General features: G+C 38.6%; 1 pseudogene; it reads left to right on the plus strand.

Annotated features, from left to right (window-relative positions):
• Window positions 1-7,366: 7,366 nt before the first annotated feature.
• Window positions 7,367-7,976, plus strand: LOC114621682 (annotated as a pseudogene).
• Window positions 7,977-8,984: the final 1,008 nt, after the last annotated feature.

The following is an 8,984-nucleotide window of genomic DNA, read 5'->3' on the forward strand; positions in this document are numbered from 1 at the left end:
TTTCTTTCTTTCTTTCTTTCTTTCTTTCTTTCTTTCTTTCTTTCTTTTTTCTCAGAATGATGTAGGACTTGTGTTTTATTATTCTCATTTGCTCTGAGCCTGAGATTTTAAAGCCACTTTAAGTATGCTCTTTTGTCCTCTGAACCTTGGGAAATTGGAGCAAAAAACAATAGAGCAATAGATCTGAATACACAATCAAGCAGCCCTCCCTCCCCATGGCTAATATTTATACAGTCATGAAAAGTGGTTTTATTATGACCAGTGACAGATTCAGAATCATTCAACAAATTTTGCATGGCTCCTCTACACCAGGCACAGAGAACACACACAGGTGCTCTCAAGTTACCCCCTGGTGTACACCTCGGTTGTTTTCCAGAAATACCAAAGTAATAGACTTCAGCAGGTAAAGAGAATATAAGACCATAATATGTCTTGTTTTCACTATGTCAGACCAAATCAATTTAACTACTAAAACATATCCAACAGAGAGGTACTTCAGCTCATTATTTCCTTCAATAGAGAGGCATTTTAGCTTTGATTCCAGTGTATAGGATTGTGTGGGAGGGCACTTTCACCCAAAACAAAAAGTATTAGACCAAAGAGAACTTAAGAAGGAACGGGAAGTGCAAGATAAATGTTTCATCTTGTGAGTGTCCTAATATCACTTCAATTTCCAAATACAAGTTTGAATCAGTGTTGGCAGAATAATACTATGTTGCAGTGTCAACCTTACAGATCTCTGAAGCTTTTTCTCTCCCACCCTCCCACTCCCCTGTCCTCTCTCTCCCCTTCCTCCCCAACCTTCTACTCCTGTGGGTTCTTACTAGCTGCTTCTGAAGGCTCTTAGTAGCTTCTCCTCAGTTCCTAAGGGCAAATCTGGTTTTTTCTAGTTCCTCATCTGCTCAGCTCAGTTCTTTTCAGTCCTTTGTTCTTTGTGCATCTCTCTGCTATTTCCATTGTTTTTTGAAACCTTTCCTTCTTTATGAGTTATGGAGCCTTCTTTTTAGTAGACTTTTTTATAGAATCTGGAAAAAGACCTTGGTACAATCAATAGTCTTTCCCTCAGTGCTCAGTACGTTTGTCACTGGGAAGAATGTTGAATCACCTCCCAAAAGGAAATGGAATTGAAGTCAGAGGTCATCAGACCATGCAGCTTGCTCATCTATCAGCCTGCCTTCCAGCCTACAGACCTGGAGTATACACTCATCAGAATCCCCACTACACACAGCCCTGGTGAGGTTTCCTTGTTCATTCAGAGACATAGGAATGGTAGGGACAAAGTGAACAGCTAGCAGCAGCTACTTCCGTTTTTCCTCTCCTGACATTTATGTACTCAATGTAGCACTGGTTTCATCAGTACAGAAGCTGAGCTGTGAGAAGCCAGTATAAAAATTGTCTGGTGGAATGTTTTAGTGAGGTTTTGAATTTTGGGATGGATGCTCTGATTCAAAACCTTCCCTCCTGTTCTGAAATGCTTCTGGTATTATTTGCTCTGCTACCTGCTGCACACTTGATGTGTTGACTGAGTTCTCTGCCAAGTGCTGTCCTGTCATCTATAGCTTAGGGATTAGAAGTTTTTCCTTAAGATGAATAGATAGATAAAATATGAAATGAGCCAAACAATTTGCAGAATGCATGAGGAATTTTGAAAAAAGCTAATTTTCCTCTTCCACTCCCCTTCCCTTCTCACAGAAATAGAGAAGACATTGGTTTTGTTATTGTTGTTGTTTTTGTTATACTGATCAAATAATTGAAAAGAAAGCTATTTCACAAAAATAACAATGATTGTCCTATGTCTCATGATTCAGTGATACACTCCCAATGCCAATGAATTTATCCTTTATATGTGTATTCATCTTAAGTGTCAGGTATTCATAAAGTGTCAGGCATGCCTGCAGGTGACAAAGAAGCAGAATGATCTAAGAAAGTGTTGTCTGAAAGGGCAACACCTTTGTCCAGGACCACATATGCTTGTTGGCAGATGGAAAAGATTATGCTCTTTTGTATCCATAAATCTTGGTCCCTAAATGATGTAACAGATTGAGAATCAAATTCAGGCCTCCAAAACTATTTAGATTTAAATGAAGGATAACTCTGGGAGGTAGAATAGTTGAGCACAAACCTTCAGTTTCCTCAGTCAAAGCCCAGCATCATTTCCTATGTGATTCTCAGCAAAGCGTGTCAGTCTCAAAGGCTTGAGACTCCAAGAGGCTATGAGGACAAGCTACTCAGTGTCAGACTGTGAATTATGACTGGTTTTGACCTCTTAACATCCAAACCAACCAGTGTTCTCTTTTTACTTTATGGGTTTCCTTGGGTAACTTCAAACTGGAATTGTGAAAAAGAAGTTTTTTATTTAAAAGCCCAATGTGATGGGATACAATGCACACACGTGGAAGTGGGTTACCATTCTAACTCCCAATTTGCTTGCATTGAGAGGCAGCCAAGTCCAGTGGCTATAGCCTTAGAACATCTGGAGTTAGCACATGTTACACGCTCAATATAACTGTTCATTATAGGCTCATATCAGGGGTTGAGGGAACACAATACTTTTAAAATATGATATATTTCATTTTTATTAAAAATACTTAGTATAGGTTTAAGCAAGGTAGTTAGTGAAAGAGAAGTTCTCAGAAGGAAAGATAGGACATAGAGAATATGGACATAGGTTCTTGAAGAGTCTCTTACATGTGAAGTATTTTAAATGGTATAAGATCAGAAGTTATGTCAGAGGAGTTGGATGCAGAGGTAGGCTGACATTAGTTTAGAAAGTAATTCAATGAAAACCCCTTACTAGATACATATTTCTTGCAAATTATGCAATAATTTCAGTTAAGAGATGAGAATTTGAGTACCACATGTTAGCTGTTATTTACTGAATCACATTTTCTTTGTGTTATGTGATCAGTCACACCACAGTTCACTTGATAGCTAGTGAAAGGAGAATCCTATCTTATGCAGAATGGAAAAATTAATGCTCATGAATATTCATGAGGACTAGTTGGATGCTTTTTTTGTTTTAATCATGTATTTAATAAAGGATGAATAGTTTTTGTGACAATTAACCTTTCAGAATCTAAAAGTGAACAATAGTCTATGAGTAGCTACTTCTAAATTTTGCAAAAATGACAGAATAAAAAGATCTTTTTTTTTTTTTTTAATGCTACGGAAAGGGAGAGTCATTCACACTTTAGAAGTGTATTTTTTGTATCTACTTCCAGGGAAGGAAATAAACAACCATCTGTGCCATGAATTTCTCATTCATCAGTCACATTAATTGTGGCTCTTTCAATACCTCCTTTTGTTATCTGCATGCATATGACCTTTTGAATATTCCCTTCTGTTTTAACTTTATTTGACCGAACAGATGGATTATAAATGAAAGCCATGGAAAGATCTATTGCTTCTTAGGAAATATTACTTCCTTTCAGACTGAGACATAGTAGTGACTAGCTCCCCTTGCCATGGATATCAGAGAGTTCACTGATTTTCTGCCATTGCACTGAATGCTAATATAAAAAAATAAAAGAATGTATTCTAGGACTTTAAGAAGTTCTCCAACTTGGTTTTGGCTTCAGATAGCAGATTTTCCAATTTAGTCTAAGGGTGGTTTAAAATTACTGTTTCAGCACATTACAGATATCAAAGGCCTGCATCCCTACCAACTGATTAGAAAGGAAAGAGTTCAAAGTATATTTCCTTACTTTACTAGGAACCCCGAATTAAAGACATATTTTAAAAGATCAATGAAAGAGAATATTGCCTATGTCATAAAAATTGTTACACTGCTTAGTTAATACTTGAGAGTACTCAGATAATTTGACTAACCAAAATAAATAGGACATTTTTTGGCATGAGAAAGTTTTACTTGGGACTTAAAGAGACAGTTCAAAATTATTAAATTTGGAGAATAACCAGAGCAGAGGAACGTTGATTCCTTTGTTGTGGGATATGATTCACTTGAATTATACTTTAATATAATTCGATAAAATATTATTGAATATTTACTGCCTTTTATATTCTTTGCTAAAAACTAGAGTCTCATAATATTTAAATCAAGTTAATGACATATAAGTAAAATTTTAATCTCATACTAATTGATTTTACTTAAAGATGTCAAAGGATTTTTGTCTCTTATGGGAATGTTGTCAGCAATAGGATTACACTTACCAGTTTCAACACCATGGGACTTATCTTCATAAGATCCTTATTCACCAAGCAACAAGAATTCATTGTCATTTCCCCTTCCTTTGAAAGATGTTCTGCAGGCTACAAGAGCCAATATTGTTAACGGGGGTTTTGATTGTAATAAAATGCAGATAACTTAACCCACTATCACACCCCGATGTACCTTTGATTTAAGAAGAAAGTAGATTCAGCTTCTTTGCTGTTGTAAACATTCAAGGCCGTTCAATGCTCTACACTGTATCTATGCACATCACAGTAGTCTTGTTTCCCCCGGAAGTACTCACCCTCCCCAAGCACATCTTCTTCTTAACATTTTCTATAGCTTCCCCAGAAATGTAAAGGCAGAGATTATTCTTGACAAAGGGACTGTGCGGTATCTTCTGTCTCTTTATAGAACTATTTTTTCTCTCTTTGTATACAATCTTGGAATACTTCTTAGAAGAAAGATATTATGCTATTTTGGTTACAAGGTAATTTACACTAACGTGTATGTGGAGACAAGGGACCAACTAAAACAATATAAGGAAAGAGAAGATACTCCAAGAGAGATGAAAGAGGATTTTGAAATGATGGATTTCTCCTCAGTAGCTGAGAAATTTTTCTGCACAGGCAGCATTTGGATAATTTTGAGGGTGAGAGACAGTCCTTATCCTTCACCTGTCTATTGGAAAAGACTGGGAATTATTTTGACAGATTTTCCTGTAGACTGTGCAGCTCATGGGTTCCCCATCACAATGTTTGCCCAGAAAACCTAAATAGCTCCCTTGTCCTCTCCAGTCAATGTGAGTGCTGAGTAGATAGCTGGAGGGTGATGTGTGGAAGAGCTGATCAGGGCTTAAGTTGGGACAGAGTGGGAGAAAGAAAGAGGTGACAAATGTGAGAGGATACAGTATGTATTGCAAAGCAGTGATTCCAGAATTAGCCAAGAAATAGAAGACTGTCCAGTGCTGAGGGAAAATACTTCCTGAACCCAGACATCTCATTGTGGTGTATGGTATCTTATTCTAAGAGAGCTTGGTTTACTTGAAAGTTACAAAATATTATTTTTAGTATAGACACAGGGCATTTTACACACACACACACCACAGTGTCTTGTAAACAGTTTAACCCAGCAGGTAAACTAATGAATAAATCTGCTAAGTACTATTTGAAAGGCACTGAGAGATGAATTCTGATGCATATGACACCAACGCCAATTCAGACTAACCAGGGAGAATCTTTTGATGGAAACTGATACCTGTTTCCTTGTACTCATGAAAGACTGAAGATCATCTAATTAATTGTCATTTGGATAAGTGAAATAACTTGCTCTCAAGTTTGGTACAGATCACTTTCTCTAAGAGGAGCCTCTATATGTCAATGCGTTTGTCCTTCCAAATGCATGCCTCTGTGTAGTCATGCTCAGCGGGCTGGATAGAGGCCGCGTGTTTGACTTTGTACCGGTAAAATGATTTCTGAGTTCAGCACCAGTGAAACAGGTTTCAAAATGTAGAAAATGATTAAAATGTATGGACAATATCTTACAAAAATAAGTTACAAAATTATATAACACTATTTAGTATGAGTTATTATACCGCAGATGATGTGTTACATGTTACTAACTTAGTAGTGCAATGTCTGCTACATACAACAGATTTGATCATTGCTTAACAATATTTTATTTTCAAAAAGTTAAAATAGATTATCTACACGCGGCTTATTAAATGAAACACTTCTCATATATTGTTAATCATTTCTTATTATATTAGACTATAGAAAATTACTCCCATGTCTCAATTGTTTAAAATATTTCTCTTCCTTCTCATTATACAGTCTTTGTGGATCACTTAAAATTCCGTTACTCTTGGCCTTGATGGATTTGATTCTATTTCATGTGTTGCTTGGCAACTAAGCCAAAGAACAGCTAATACCTAGAATGCATTTCTATGGGAGTGATGAGAATGGAGAGGAAAGAAGAAGAGGGGAGAGGAGAGGTGAGAGAGGATGGGAGGGGAGGGGAGAGAGAGGGACTGGGAGAAGAGAATAGGAGGGAAAGATGGAAAGGAGAGAGAGAAGAAGGGAAGAAGGGAGAGAGAAATGATAGCATGGTAGAAGCAGTAATAGCTAAAAAAAAAAAACACCCTCTGGTTCACTATGGCACATATGATTTTATCAGCTAAAGATGAGTCAAATGTTCCAAAGTCATTATAATATGGCTAGGAAAGTATATTTATGTGCCTTGAACATTCCATTAATGGCAGTGAGTGTAAACCATTTTAATTTTTCCTCTACCTTCAATAACATTTTTCAGAATTGCTCAAAATGATACTGACCCTGTCTGAAGAAATAGTCACCAAAGCGATCAGTCTGTCACAGTTTTGGCTGGAAAATGCCCTGATAACCTGCTTGTCATATATGTTTCAGATTTCCTTGAGACTTCGTGAATGAAATAAATTCATTTGCCCATTATGGTTGTACTGGCTGTTTTTTGTCTGTCAGCTTGATACAAGCTAGAGTCATCAGAGAGAAAGGAGACTCAGTTAAGAAAATTCCTCCAGGAGATCCAGCTGTAAAGGCATTTTCTCATTTAGTGATGGAGCGGGAGTGGGCTCAGCCCATAGTGGGCGGTGCCATCCCTTGGGTGTTAAACCTGGGTTCTATAAGAAAGCAGACTGAGCAAGCTATGTGAGGCAACCCAGTAAAGAGCATCCCTCCATGGCTTCTGCAGTAGCTCCTGCTTCCAGGTTCTAGCTATGTTTGAGTTTTTGTCCTGACTTTCTCCAATGATGGATCATGATCTGAAAGTGTAAGCCAAATAAACACTTTCCTTCTCAACTTTCTGTTTTGGTCACGGTGTATTTATCAAAGCAATAGAAACCCTATCTAAGACAATGGGTTACATTTCATTTTTTGTGACAGCTTTGTTTCAGGTGTAATGGATAGCAATTAAGTCAAAATAGTAATATTCTTTTTCTCAATCTGTTTTCTTAAAGCCATAGGTACATCATCTTCTGAGCGTCTACATAATATGGGTCATAAATTTTCTAGCCAATGGTAAGTTATTTTCCCATTAAGATACTTGAAGAGACACATTTAGCTATCTTATCTAGTCATGGAAATATTTCACCCTGGATAACCACTTTTAAAATAGCTTTTAAAAGCCTTTCCGATCGGCCATTCTCTCATACAGAAGGTAGCCATGGCACCCTGCAGGAATGGCATGATCCTGAAGCTCCAGCGAACAGACATTTGGTTCAACCAGCCTTTACGCAAGATCGCAGATGCAGGGGCCAGTAGGAGAAAGCACACTGCATTGTCTCTCATCCCAAGTCCAGTCCCATCAGGCCCACAGTGAGGTACCTTATGGTTAGATACCACACCAAGGTCAGGGCTGGCAGAGGCTTCAGTCTGGAAGAACTCAGGGTGGCTGGCATCCACAGGAAAATGGCTCGCTGCATCGAAATTTCTGTGGACCCAAGGAGGCAAAACAAATCCACTGAATCGCTATAGGCCAATGTGCAGCACCTAAAGGAGTATGGTCCAAGTTCATACTTTTCTCCAGGAAGTCTTTCGCTCCAAAGAAGGGAAATAATTACGCTGAAGAACTTAAATTGGCCACCCAGATAAGAGGACCTGTGATGACCATCCAGAATATCTACAAAAAGGAGAAAGTCAGAGTCATCACAGAAGAAAAGAACTTTAAGGCTTTTGGCAGTCTTCACATGACCCGTGCTAATGCCAGGCTTTTTGGCATCCAAGCAAAAACAGCAAAGGAAGTTACTGAGCAAGATGTTGTAAAGAAAAAGTAATGTGTGGTTGGAGCGTCGCAACATACGTTCCATAAAGCAAAGCAAAGAAAAAAAGCTTTTCAAATTTCATCAATCGTTTGTTTTTATTCTTCTCTCACATATTACATCCTCCCTCCCCCCAACTCTTCCCAGTTCTTCCCTCCCAGTCCCTTCTCCCTGAGATCCACTCATCTGTTTTCCCTTCAGAAAAGGGAGGGCCTCCCAGGGATGTCAACACGTTATAACAAATTACAATAAGACTAGGCACAATCCCTCATATGCAAGCTGGATGAGGCAACCCAGCAGGAGCGAAAGGGTCCCAAGAGCAGACAAAGGAGTCAGAAACTCCAAGGAGTCCTACCAGAGCACCAGGCTGTGTAACCATAACGTATATGCAGAAGACGTAGCTCTGCCCAATGCAAGTGTTTCTGACGGTCACTTCACCTTTAATCCCAGAACTTGGAAGGCTTAGGCAGATTGAATTCTGAGTCCAAGACCAACTTGTTCTACAGAGAGAGTTCCAGGAGAGCCAGGGCTACAGAGAAGCCCTGTTGCCAAGAGCAACACCCCCCCCCAAAAAAAAAACAAAGAAAAAAGAAAGAAAATAATAAATGAAAGTACTCACAACCCCACCTTCCTCTCTATAATAACAAGCATTATGCATTACTTAGAGGAAGGTTAAGGATTCAGAGGGGCCGAGGACACCACTAGAACACAGCAAAGTCAACTAAGCAGGACTTGTAGGGGCTCACACAAACTAAAGTAGCTTTTAAACATTGTTATATAACAAGAACCAGTGACTCACACAACTGAGCTTCAGTCATGACAGAGGCATCTGCTGAGTCTTCTGCAGCTTCTCGGCTGCATAGACTGCAATTGTGTTTCCTGAGTCTAGATTCTGAGGTCTAGAACTGAAAGAAAATTTCAAACCCCATCTGGGAGGAGGGAGATAAAGAGCAATGATGTAATCTCTGGATAATTCTTAAATTTTCTGACTCATGTTCTTTCACACTCCTTTACCAGAGGAAA

Source organism: Grammomys surdaster, unplaced genomic scaffold (genome assembly GCF_004785775.1).
Source record: "Grammomys surdaster isolate TR1022 unplaced genomic scaffold, NIH_TR_1.0 63, whole genome shotgun sequence".
Taxonomy (NCBI): domain Eukaryota; kingdom Metazoa; phylum Chordata; class Mammalia; order Rodentia; family Muridae; genus Grammomys; species Grammomys surdaster.